General features: G+C 42.6%; 1 protein-coding gene across 2 annotated transcripts in view; it reads right to left on the bottom strand.

The window, feature by feature from the left end:
• Positions 1–12,535, bottom strand: part of IKZF4 (IKAROS family zinc finger 4) — a 32,032-nt gene extending 19,497 nt beyond the window's left edge. For both annotated transcript variants that reach the window (XM_020989998.2, XM_078145781.1), the window contains exon 1: positions 12,277–12,535. The gene's annotated coding sequence lies outside the window, so the exon portion shown is untranslated. The remainder of the gene's footprint in view (positions 1–12,276) is intronic.
• Between the last annotated feature and the right edge of the window lie 1,080 nt (positions 12,536–13,615).

Below are 13,615 nucleotides of genomic sequence, written 5' to 3'. Positions count from 1 at the left end.
TGGAGACATCATCCTTTCCAAACCATTTTCATCATAACACCATTTGGGGAGCTCTGTAGAGCTCCTCAAAATGTTTCTGCCTAATCTCTCTGGTACTCACAGAACCCAAAGGAGGTAGGAAAGGGAAAGTAGGAGAAAGCAGGAGAAAGTAGAAAATAAGGCCAGTAGAGATGAAGCAGCTTGTCCAAAGTCACATGGTGAGAGTCCAGAACCAGAACCTAGGACATCCGCTGGTTCTTTTCCATTAAATTCCTCGAACAATCAAGTGTTTGAGATCTTCTTCATGGTTCTTTCTGTTTGCTCTCTGATTTCTAGCACTACCATGAATTAAAACAACTTTTTCTTTGGTGTCATCCTGCAGGAGAGTGGGGACTTGCTTCAAAAGTAGCACCAGTTGAGCCAACTTTCCAGGATCAAGGGTGATAACAATATAGATTGCCTGAGCTAGGGGCTAAACAAGACTTAGGTGAACAAGGGACATGGGAAAAGATGCTCTGTAGTCACTGGATTATGAAGTACACTTGCCTTGAGGTTGCTCAAACGATTCCTGGCAGATTTCTAGAAAAGTTTAGATGAATTGTCTGTTTAGAGGAGTCAGTACTACTGAGTATCAAAACTGAACTTTTCTTCCTTCTAACCCTTCAAACAGATACAAATGACTTGGTAAATGCAGTCTTTAATTGACACCAATGCAGCTGGGTGCCAAGCTGATAACCTCAGAACTGAGAGGCTAGGATTCTGTTACTACTTTAACCTTGGCACCCTTGAAGTGAATCTTGGCTCTTGTAAGAGAGAGATGAGGATGCCAGGTATCTCATTCCACCCAACCCCTCTAAGCTCCTCCTCCTCTAATACCGATTCCATTTCTTCATGACCAGGCAAAATCTAGTATCTCCCTGGGCAGAGGAACTGGGTCAAATCTTGAAGTGCCAAGAGTCAAGACACTATTTTAGGTAAGAGGTAAAGACAGGAGAAGTTTTGGTTGCACAAGACAGCTTTGGATAAAAGACCCTGGGAAGGAATCGACTTAATGGCAACAACAAATCTCTCCACTGACACAGACAATGCACAGGGCTAAATATGCACAGAGCTAAATTCAGCACAGTTAGGATAAATTAGACCCAAACCACTCTCCTACCCTTCTGAAGGGACATCAGGGAACCAATGTGTTGAAGATGCCACCTCATGTGCAAACCTCCCCCGAATCCTTCAGCTGTTGGTGTTCTTTCCCTTCTCAAATTACTTTGTATTGACTTATCCCCCCAGTAGAATGCAGGCTCTTTGAAAACATGGACTATTTCAGTTTTGTCCATGCACTTGCATATAGTAAACAAAATATTTGTTGAATTAAACTGAAGGAATATGGCTAGTCCCAGAGACCTGGGGACAAAATGAGTTTTCTTCTGACTGGAATGATAATCTATGTTCACTATAACTTTAGCTTAGCTGGCTATTTCTCTACCCCATCAGTACTATGTTAATACAAATCGGTAATATCTGACTCAGAGATTTCCTGCCAAGTCCAGTGACAGGGTGGGGCTTGTACATGCCAGTAACTTGGGTGGCCCAATCCAGTGTCTGTCTTAACAGTTCTGCCAATAGCTACCACCTTCTATGTCTCCGAAATAGTATTCCCACAGCTCTAATTGTTAATGACAAAAATGACAGAGTTGAGTTTACCTAGCTAGGTATTACAAAATCTTGAAATAAGAGTGACACTGGAAATAATGAAAGTGCTTCAAATCCCCCAAAGGATCCAGCATGATTGAGACACTCCCAAACTGGGATTTTTAAAAAGACATGTTGCCTAGATAAGATAAACAGATTAACTGGGAAAGATCTCACCCTGTACTGTGGCATTACTCAGTCCCCACCAGGGCTCCCTGTTCTGATTTGTTCCTAAGGAGAAAAATGGGGTAGGCATTCCATTCTCTGGCCAGGAACAAGTTTTGTTTTGTTTTCTTGAGAATTGGCTGTTTGGGGTGACTTTGGGAGCAAACTAATGTTCAGATGCTTTGCCCCCCATTTTTCTTTTAGGGGATGGAATTGATATAGGGCATAAAGGGGGAGGTGGTGAAATAGATGTCATTTTTTTGTCACTCAGAATAAGAAGAAAAAGAAATAGAAAAGTAGAAGCATCTCTTCTACTCTCTCATGAGATATGGGATCATAGTTCATTAACAAGACAGAACCTAATGCCCTCACCCCCTGCATGTTCAACAAGCAGACAAAAAGTACACTGCCTACTACTGCCTCTGCCTTCTAAAACTAAAGCTTGGGAGCTCATGGTTTGGGAATGACACAGTTGTCTTGCTGCTTTAAAACTGTATTTTCACAAAGGAAGTATACTGGGTGGAGTAAAACTGGCAAGAGATAAATGTTGTTTAGAAAGATGTTGGTTAAAGAAGTATTATCTACAGCTCAGCTCCACAGAGCCTTCTAGGAAAAAGATCTAGATGTGAAGAGCTTTGCAGCTCTGAAATGACCTTTAGGGTTAGCTTGTTTTCTCACCCTAAAGAGGAAACCTGACAGCTTTTTCTTAGTTCATGTGGCTATCTTTTCTGCTGAGGGTGCCTGACTAATTTTTTCTCTAGTGATTTAATGTTCACAGACAACACAAGAAAGCATCACAGTCTCACTAAGTGTTTGGAGAGTAAAAGGAAGAAATTTCCAGGACATCCTAAGAGGGCCACTGGAAAAATAAGGAGTAATAATTAGGAAGATACCACAGTACCAAAGAGGTGGGAAAATATCATCTCACCTTCTTTTAGATCTCCTATGGCTATATTTCTTTCTCTTGTCCTTTCATCTTGCCTTTCTTCCTCATGCATATTTTAGAAGAAAAGAGGGGGCTGAGGCTTATGAGAAGAAACTAGTAACTCCTTCTCTCCCATCCACACATACCTCCTTGCATTTCAGCACAGAAGAGGCTGAGGAACAGTTACCACACTTGATTCAGATGAGATGCAACTCTTAGTAAGCTATTTGAAGTTACCCTCACATACACAGAAAGGCACCTCAGTCATGGTTCATTTGTCTGATGGGGAGGAAATATAAGGGTTTTTTCCCCCACTTAATAGTATTTTGTTTTTTTTTCTTCCAATTACATGTAAAGATAGTTTTTAACATTCACTTTTATAAGATTTTGAGTTCCAAGTTTTTTTCTCTCCCCCTCTCCCCAGGAAGAGAAGTTTTAAGAGGTTTTCATCTTTAACTTCAAGGGACGATGCCCAAAAACAGTGTTACTTATAATACTGGATGAAGTGGGTCCTGTCTGGACAATAAAATCATATAATTTTAACACTAAAATGTACTTTTGACATCATCTAGTTGAACCTTCTCATTGAAAAGTGAGAAAACAAGACCAAAGAAGTTAGATGATTCCCAGCCCAGTGTTTTTTCCTTACTAAATCATACTATTTGGAGCTGCCTCACAGAATTCCAGAGTGAGAATGGACCTCAGAGGTCTTTCAGTTCAACTAATATCTAAACAGGGGTCATAGTGGTCACCAAGCTTCAGCCAGAAGGCGTCCAAAGAATGGAATTCAACTACCTACTAGCAGTACATTCTGCTTTGGTACATCTCGAATTGGCAGGCAGTTTTTCCTTACAGTGGACTCCTAATTCTGCCTCTTTGAAACTCTACCCATTCCCCCTACTTCTGAATTTTGCAACCAAATAGAACCAATCTAACATGCCTTTCACACAACAGATTTTAAAATACCTAAACAGCTTCTATGGCTTCTTTCAAATCTTTTCTTCCCTTCAATTGATCTTTGTAAGGCATTATTTCTAGTCCTCTCACTATCTAGAGTTTCCTCTCTGGTCATGCTCCATTTTCACAATGTCTTTCTTGATAGGTAGTGTCCAGAATAAAATACAACGTCCTAATATGGTCTGACCACAATAAGGTACAGTGGGATTATAAATTCCATCGTTCTGGAACTAATGGTTCTGTTAAAGCAGTCAAAGATCTCTGCTTGTTTGGCTACCAGATCACATTGGTGACTCACTTTGAGTTTGCTGTATACTAAAACCCCCAAATCTTTTTTGTAGACAATGCTGTCTAGCCATGCTTCCCCATCCTGTACTTAATAAACAGTTGATTGTTTTGAACACTAGTGTAGGGGTGTGCATTTATGTATGAACTTAATCTTATCAGATTTAGCTCATTGTTCCACTACAGTCTCATCTAGCCCACATCTCCTCATCTTGTTCACATTAGGAGAGACTTTGTCAAATGTCTTGCTGTCATCAGGTATGTTATACTTTCTTTATAGCATTTCTTTCCAAGTACCAATTCATCTCCTCACCCAAAAAAAATTTATTTCTGGTTAGGTATAGTGGCACAAAGCTTGCAGTCCCTGTTCCTGGAAGGTTGGAGGTGTTAAGTTGTGGAGTTCTGCACCACAGCAGATCAGGAGTCCAAACTAAGTCTAGCACCAATATGGGGAGCCCTCAGGAGCAGGGGGCTATCAGGCTGCCTAGAGAGGGTCAAAATGGCCCAGGTCAGAAGCTTCTGTGCCAATCAGCAGTGGAGTTGGGGTTGAGAAGAACCAATATGCTTCCAATTTGGGCACGATAGGGAGATCCAGTCTCAAAAAAAGACTACTTCTTACACTGGGACATTTCATTTCTTGGTTGACATTAAGAGTTTGTATTTCCATTTCTACTTCAGTGAACAATCTGGGAACACAGGTTGTAAAGCTTTGCCATGCAATCAAGCCATGTTGATTCTGAATATGATGCCTGGTGGGAAGACAGGGCAGCTAGGTGGCGCAGTGGAAAGAATACCAGGCCTGGAGTTAGGAAGACCTGAGATCAAAACTGGCATCAGGCACTGGGCAAGTCACTTAACCTTGTTTGCCTCATTTTCCTCATCTGTAAAACAAACTGGAGAAGAAAATGGCAAATCACTCCTGTATCTTTGCCAAGAAAACTCCAAACGGGGTCAAAAAGAGTACCATATGACAGAAACGACCGAACAACAATAGGGGATAAACAGTGTGGTTGTAGGATTAGAGAGAAGTGACTGGTGGTTGGGAAGGCAGACTGCTGAACACTAGGCAGCTGATAGGAGGTGTAAGTGAGCATGCTGTCAATATTCTATGGGCAGCCAGGAGACACAGTGGATAGAGTGCCAGCCTTGGGGTCAGGAAGACTCATCTTCCTAAATTCAAATCTGTCCAGCTGTGTAACCCTGGGCAAGTTACTTAACCCTGTTTGCCTCAGTTCTTCATCTATAAAATGAACTGGAGAAGGAATGACAAACCATTCCAGCATCTCTGCCAAGAAAACTCCAAATGGGGTAAAGAACAGTTGGATATGACTGAAACAATACAACAATGGAAGACAAGACCATTTCATACCAAAACTGTCCTTTTCCTTATACTAGCTATACAAATTCACTTTGAACCTGCCTATCATTTTCAATACAGAGTCCAAACCTCTGTGTGGAAAAGGGAACAGACTCAACGGTCTGGAAGTCAAACTCATGCCATTCAGACAAAGGGTAAACAGACAAATTAGGAATGTGCATCTCAGAATCTATCAAGACCCCATACTCTGATTTGCTCTCAGAAAGCAGAAATATTGTTTAGAGGGGAAAAAAATGATCCAAATTTAATGATGGTGATGTATGAATCCCACCTCTCAGGAGAGAGGTGGTCAGACTACAGGTGTGGACTGAGGTAAACATTTTCAGACATGGTCAACATGATAATTTGTTTTGCCTGATTGTACTTAAGGGGGAGAGGGAAGTATGCGAAAGAGAGACATGGAGGGGAAACAAAAGAAAACAGCATCAAATAAGTGAAGTTTCACCTTACACCTAGCAAATTGGCAAAGATGACAAAAAGTAGTGTTGGAGAGGCTGAAGAAAGATAGGCATTCTAATATCCTATTGGTGTAGCTGCGAATCGGTTCAACCATTTGGGAAAGCAATTTGGAATTGTGCTAACAAACTGAATAAAAAGCACATACCTTTTGACTCAGATATCCTACCCCTGGACTATATAAAACCCAAGGAGGTCAAAGACAAAAAATTAGGTACCATATACACCAAAATATTCATAGCAGCATTCTTATGGCAGCAAGGAACTGGAAACAAAATCAATTAGGGAATAAACTGTAGTAGAAAACTGTCACTTTTTTTTTTATTCTGAACTTGATGCCAAATGAACATTTCCAAATAGAACAGAAAAACAGGGTTGTATATGAAATTGGGTATCTCAGTGATGTATAGCTTGTTTTTCTTTTGTGTATATGAAAGTAATGGAATATAGTACCACAAATGATAAATATGAAGAATATGGAGGATAGGAAGACATAGGAAGTGCTGCAGAATAAAGAGAACAAGAAAAGTAAGATAAATAATGACTACAAAAATGTGAAGGGAAGGAACAAAAAAAAAATTCCTGAATGACTTCTAATTATAATGACCAAGCTGGGCCCTGGGGAAGAGTTGAGAAAATAAACTTCCCTTGTTTCTTTGCATAAGTCAGGACTATGGGTACAAAATATCGCATACACTGTCAGACATGGTTAATGTGTTGACTGGTTTTGTTAAATTGATTTTTCTTCTCTTTCAATCTTTTTAAAACAATGTTTGTAAACATTTTTCTCTTTTATTATCTCTAAATGCTGTCATTTAAAAACTTTTTGAACTTAACGAATACTAAGTAAGATGAACATTTTCATATACAAAGAGAAAAAGAAAAACAGATGCACAAGAAGCCATGATTCTATGCACTGCTTCTCTCTCCAAGTATATAAATTCAACGTGTCATTTTTAAAGCTGCCTTTCTTGTGTGTGTTTCTTATTGATTTTCCTTCTGCTTTTCTGTGCACTAAAGAAAAAATGCTTCAATGACCCATTTTTTTACACCCCCCGCCATTTTGGTAACCTGTTATTAAGCCCTATCCTCAACTCTCCCCTGTCCCAAAACCATTTATAAGGAAAATAAAACCCAAGTATCAAATATGCAAAACAAAACAAATAGCCTTATTAGCCTTGCCTGAAAATATATGTCTCATTCTGTACTTTGAGTTGTTCATCTCACTGTTAGGGAGTGGTAACATGTTTCATCACTGGCCTTTTGAAATGCTAATTGTTGATTTCATTGATCAAGAGTCCTCAACTCTTGTTTTTCTCTACAATGTCCTTATATTACATTTTCTCTAGGCTCTGCTTGTTTCACTCTGGATAGTTCATCTAAGTTTTTCCAGGTTTAATTAAAACCATCCCTTTCATCAGTTCCCATGGCACGATATTCCATCACATTCATATACCATAATCTGTCCATCAATTAGCAATTGATGAGCACCCCTTCCCCCTTAGTTCCCAGTTCTTTGCATTACAAAAAGAGCTGCTGTAAATATTTTTGTACATAAAAGTCCTTTCCCGCTTTCTTTAATCTCTTTGAGAGTATAGTCTTAGGAGGGATTTCTGGCGTATTGGTCCAAATTGTTTTCCAGAATGTGAATAGACCAATTCATAGCTCCAACAATATTGCACTGGTATTCCTGTTTTCCCTCAGTCCCTCCAACAATTGTCATTTTCCTTTTTGGATATTTTTGTCAATGTGATAGGAATGAGGTGGAATCTCAGTTGTTTAATTTGCATTTCTCTATTAGCAATTTGGAACATTTTTTCATATGACTGATAGTTTAGATTCTTTTCCTTTGAGAATTGCCTGTTCATATAATTTCACTAATTTATTTATGGAGGATTGACTCTTTTTCTTTTATATTGGAATCAGTTCCTTAAATGCCTTGGATATCAGACCTTTATCAGAAAAACTCCCTGTAAAGATTTTCCTCTGGTTAAATATTTCTAATATCAACTGCATTGATTTTGTCTGTGCAAAAAATAATTTCATGTAACCAAAATTGTCAATTTTATCTTCTGTATTCCTTTCTATCTCTTATTTTAGTCATAAACTCCGTCCCCTATCCATAGTTGCGATAGGTCTTTCCTTACTTTCTCCTCTAACTTGTTTACGACATGGTTTTTATATATAAGTCATATATCCATTTAGAACTTATCTTGGTACATGATATGAAATATTGATCTAAGCTTAATTTCTGCCATATTGTTTTCTAGTTTTTACACCAGTTTTTGTCATAGTGATTCCTTGCCCCAGAAGTTAGGGGTCTTTAAGCTTATTAAACACTATGTTACTATGTTTGTTTCCTTCTGTATGTTGTGTACCTAATCTGTTTTGATGATCAACTTCTCTACTCTTTAACTAATACCAAACAGTTTTGATAATTACCACTTTGGAACATAGTTTGAGATATGGCACTTTCAGTTTCCTTTTTTCCCCTTCCCCCCTCCCCTTATTTCCCTTGAGATTCTTGACTTTTTATTCCTTTTTAAAATTTTTGTTACAAGAGATGGCTTGGGATTAGGTGAGAAGAAACACACTTAGAAATTAAGGTGATATCGAAACAAGTTGTCAATAAAAATAAGGTACAATTTAAAAGCAGGAAACAATGAAAACCCAACTTTCAAGTATTTTTGTCTTTGTCTCTTCATGAGATTAAATTAAAAGTTTCTAATACTTAGAATGATAACTCTCTGTGGATAGTTCTTTCCATGTTACAGAGATAGAGAAGACTGGTAGAGAGAAGGCAATGAGCAAATGTCGGAGCACAAGCTAAAGATCTCAAACTGAAGTAACAACTAGAACCTTCAGTTTCCAGGAAAATTTCAAGACTATCCCATACCAATTTCTGAAATGTGTCTTGCCCTTGTCCCCTTTGGAGAAAGCTGAAAATCAAGAGACTATACTGGAGTCTAATTCAGTGGATGTTCTCCACATCTGCAAAGCATATTCCAAAAACTCCAGGGAAACTCCTAATTCATTCTAGCAAAACCTTAAAAAAAAAGTAAACTTTTTAGCACTTACACAAAGAACAATTTTTTTCAGATTTATTATTTTTTGAAATTAAGGACTGGTGGGGCAGCTAGGTGGCACAGTGACCAGAAGTGACTGAAGTCAGGAGGACCTGAGTTCAAATCCAGCCTTAGATGAAACACTTGACACTTACTAGCTATGTGACCCTGGGCAAGTCACTTAAACCCAATTGCCTAAAAAAAAAGAAAGAAATTAAGGACTAGCCACTAAGCCATCTTTCTTTACTAAAGAAAAAAAATACCCCTCTAAAAAAGACTAAATATTCCAAACTAAGGAAAGTCTAAAGAAAGGAAAAGAGGACTTAAAGGTTTTAGATGTCAGAATCTAAACTTTCACGTAAAATATGAACTCCATGGCAACTCTTAAGACTTTTGGCAGCTGCAGAGCAGTGATTCATTTGCATTGGGAGAGTTTCCTCATTTGGAGTCCCCTATACTAATGAAATCACAAGTCAGGAAGAAAAACCAAAAGAGCTCATATCACCAGAGCCAAACAAACTTTGGTCACAACAATCTCTGAGTCTTGTGTTCCAGTGCAGAGGGAAACCCAGAAGACTACTGAAAACTACCCAGGCTAGTGATTGCTTTCTCTGTTTGCAATAAAGAGGAAAAGTCCTGAGGCACATCACAAACTCACACAGAGTAGAAAATGGGTCCCTGAGAGAAAGACTAGTTTATCTTCAGCTGAGCCAAGTTTTCCTCTTTAACAAAGGCCACTGGCCAGGAGCATTACAAGCAGTCCTTTTTTGTTTCATTCTGAGACCAATGGCTTCTCATTCAAGGGCTAAAAGGTGATGAATCAGCACCAGAGCCATCATAGGAGGGTAAAAGGTGACCTAGTTGAAGTTTATTGGAAGCTGCCAAAGACTTTTAATTCAAGAACCTCTTTTTCTGTCTCTTCTTCTGACCAAAGGCTCTGTACGGATTCCCTGGCCTTTAGAGAGAGAGGCTCGTACTAGAAAAGTGAATGGAGAGCTGAAAAGTGGGTTGGTTTCTTGGCTGCAATATTGGGGGGGGGTGTAAGAAAGGGAAAGATCATCCAAGAACTTTATGCCCTCTGCTAACTGAAGCTCTACTTTCCAAAGAAGCTGTCTGTGCCTATTGATGAAGATATGAGCCATCTTCCTTAAAGACACTCCACGTCACCTTCGTTGGAAATGTTCTAGATTGGCCCCAGCGGCAGCCATATAATAGCCATTTGCTGATTAGTGCAAGGCAAGCTACTGTATAAGGGCAGATTTTCATGTTACCTGAGGATATGGAAGAGACAAGGGGAGAAGGAAAAGATGCATTCCAGAGCAAAGTGACCCAAAAGCTGGTGAAAGGGAAGATGGGGGCTAAGAAAACCTGGGCCTCAAAAACCATACCACTAGAGGAAATATGAATCAAAGGTCAAGGGATGACAGAGGCAGCTTGGCACACTAAAAACATATATGTACCCACCCACCAAAACACTAAATAATTAGGTCATAGGATTTTATAGCCCTGTAGGACCTCTGAGTTCATCTAATCCAACTTCTTTATTTTAGAGCTGAGGACCCAAGTTGTGAAATGACTTTCCCAAAATCATACATGGTATATTATAGATCAGAACCCCAGCCTTACAGGGCTCATTCCATTATACCATATCTTCCCTCTGTAGGACCCCTGATTAGGGCCTTAGAGATTCTGACAGCCACCAACATAGAGTAGTAGAAGACCAACTGGAATACAACAGGAGAGATAGGAAGCCCACAGTGGAGGGAGTACCAGCTACACAAGCGAGGAACTGAGCTACCAGACAACTTGGCTTTTTTGAAGGAGCAAAGCTCTTGAGACACAGATCTTGTGGGAAACCCCCAATGCAGCAAGCCCTTTAGCTAAACACTTCACATCTGTGAAACAATGTTTCATTTCAGAATCCACAGTAGCAAGTCCAAACCAAGTTTAACTGTCACAACCAGTAAGTACCAGAAAACAAAAGAAACCAGGAAACCTAAGTTTCCCAGACGGAGGGAAAGAGAAAGATGAGAAAAGTGGGCTGCAGGGGAAGAATAAGATAGATTGGTTTCTAAGATCCCTTTAGCACCCAGGAAGAAACAACTTCCCACCCCTCTTCAAATCTGTTCCTTCATCTTCATGTCCTTCTTCCTACCAGGACCAAAGTCTCCCTCTCCCAGACATTTCTTCCTTATTATTCTGTCCCAGTCCTGCTTTTTGGATCTCCTAGATCTTTCAACAGATAAAGCCCACTTCATTCCTCCACCCCTAGGCATTTCCTTCTACCATATACATCTTCCTCTCTTGCTATTTCTCCCCCACCTTCCCTCTTTACTTAACCAGGACCCTAAGTCCTTTAAAACTTTCTACCTCCCCACCCTCAACCTCTCAGTCCTCTTGTACTTCCCCCTCATCCTCCTAAGTCCCATTGTTCTTTCCTCCATCCTCTCTGTCCTTTTGTACTTCTCCCTATCTTCAGTCACTCTGTGCTTTCTCTGCTTCCCCCATCCTCAGTCCTCCCGTTTTCTCCCCCTCATCCTTTCAGTTCCCCTGTGCTTTCTCCTCCCCATCCTCTCAGTCCCCCTGTACTCTTCCCCTCATCCTCAGTCTCCCCTACTTTTTCTTCCCCCTCCTCTTAGTCCCCCTGTAGTCTCCCCTCATCCTCTCAGCCCCCAGCCCCGTGCCTTCTTTCACCCCCTCATTCTTGGTCCCCTTGGACCTTGCCCCTCATTGTCTCAGTCCCCTTGGACTCTTCCCCTCAGCCTCTTAGCCCCCTCTGTGCTTTCTATCCCCCATTTTCTCAGTCCCCAGGTACTTCCCCCCCCAACTCTTTCAGTCCTCCTGTACTCTCTCCCTCATCCTCTCAGTCCTCCTGTACTCTCCTCCATCCTTTGAGCCCTTGTACTCTCCACCCATCCTTTGCCCCCCCCGTACTCTCCCCCTATTCTTTCAGTCCCCCCAACTTTCCCCCATGCTTTGAGCCCTCCTGTCCTCTCCCCCCCAGCCTCTCAGCCCCCCTGTGCTTTCTCTGCCCCAATCCCACTGGTTTCCCCCATTCTCAGGGTTCCTCCCCCCTCCATCCCTTGCCCCTCTTTCTTTCGCTCCGCGCCCTAAGTCTCCCCTCCCTCTAAGGCTACCGACTAACCCCCCCCCACCCACTCCAGCCCATGGGGGCCATGTCCCCTTCCCCCCTCCCTACCCTTTCTCCCTTCCCCACCCTCTGCTCACCCCCAGACCCGGGCCCCGGGGACCCGAGGCTTCCCAGGCCTCCCCCCCCCCCAACACTTCACGCCCTTGCCCCCTCAGGCCCCGCCCCCAGGCTGCCCGGGCCCCGCCCCCCGCCCCCCGCGCGCGCCCAAGCCCCGCCCCTCACTCACCTGAGGCGGCTCCGCGTGCGCGCGCGCGCGAACGGAGGGGCAGGGGGGGGAAGTGTTGGGGACGAGGGGGGCGGGGCAGTGGGGGGGAAAGCCCCCCGGCCCGGCCGGCTCGGGGCTGGGGGGTCACGGGGGGCGGGGTCACTGAGGCGGTGGCAGCCGGGCCAGAGCCGGGGTGAGGGCGCTCGGCGGCGGCTCCATCTCCATCGGCTGCTTCACCTGAGGAGGGACGGACCCCCCCTCGAGCCCCCCCCATCACAGCCGTCCCCCCCTCCCCCGAACAACTTCCGGTCCCACTGCCAGGCGACAGGCTGCGTGGCCGAACACCGAGCGCTCCGGCGCCGGGGAGGCTGCTGGGGAAAAGGAGCGGAGCCAGGTGAGAGCAGCCGAACACCGAGGGCATCGAGTCGAGCTGGCGCCCTCCGGGGGGTGGCGGTATCTGCCTCTGTATCTACCCGTGTGATCGGCGTCATCCACTTCAGCTGAGAGACCCCCCCCTGCACACCCCTCAGGCTTTCCCCACCCGTCTCTTCCCTTCGTCCTGGGGATCCTCAGGACAGTATCCAGTCTGTTAGGAAGTAATTTAGAAAGGGAGGGAGGGAAGTTCTAAGCCCTCTTGCTTTCTGGTAGTCCTCGGCTAGCTCTCAAAGTTTCAATTCAATCTTTAAGTGCCTTCTAGGTACCAAGCTCTAGGATAAAAGGAGTAAAACTCACACCCCCCCTGCCCTCTAGGAGTTTACATTCTCCCGGGATTGGGGGCGGGGCTTCGTTTGAGGAGCGCCAATGAAAGTACCCACCTCAGCTGCTCTCTGCCTGACTCCTTCAGATCATAGAGTTAGAAGACTCATTAAATGCAATTTATTCCAAGGCTCGTTTTACAGATGAGTAAACTGCAGCCGAGGGAGGTTAAGCAAAGAACTGTGAGAATAGAGCGACTGGGAAAAGAAAACCTAAGGGACATAGTTTCCTTAAACATTAGGTGACCTTGAGCAAATTGAAGTTAGGATTTAAATGGAGTCACCTTGGCTGACCCCAAATTCAGAAAGTTTTAAAAATCAATTTTATTGAAATCTTGTGGGTTTACATTATTCACATTTACAAGTATTATCCCTCTCCCTCGCTAGAGAGCCATCCCTTATAACAAACGGAAAGAAAAAAAAAAAGCAAAACTAACCAATATGGGGGGGAACTTCCGTTGTATGTAATATTCCACACCCAAAGCCCCTCACCTCCAAAAAAAAAAGAGCAGCAGGTGCCTTCTCATCTTTGGGGTGAAGCTTGGTAGTTACAACTTTACAGTATTGTTTGGATTTTGAATGATTGTATTGTTTTCCTGGTTCTG

Source organism: Phascolarctos cinereus, unplaced genomic scaffold (genome assembly GCF_003287225.1).
Source record: "Phascolarctos cinereus isolate Bilbo 61053 unplaced genomic scaffold, phaCin_HiC Scaffold_1;HRSCAF=81, whole genome shotgun sequence".
In the NCBI taxonomy this organism is placed as follows: Eukaryota; Metazoa; Chordata; class Mammalia; order Diprotodontia; family Phascolarctidae; genus Phascolarctos; species Phascolarctos cinereus.
This window is presented reverse-complemented; position numbering and strand designations above follow the sequence as displayed.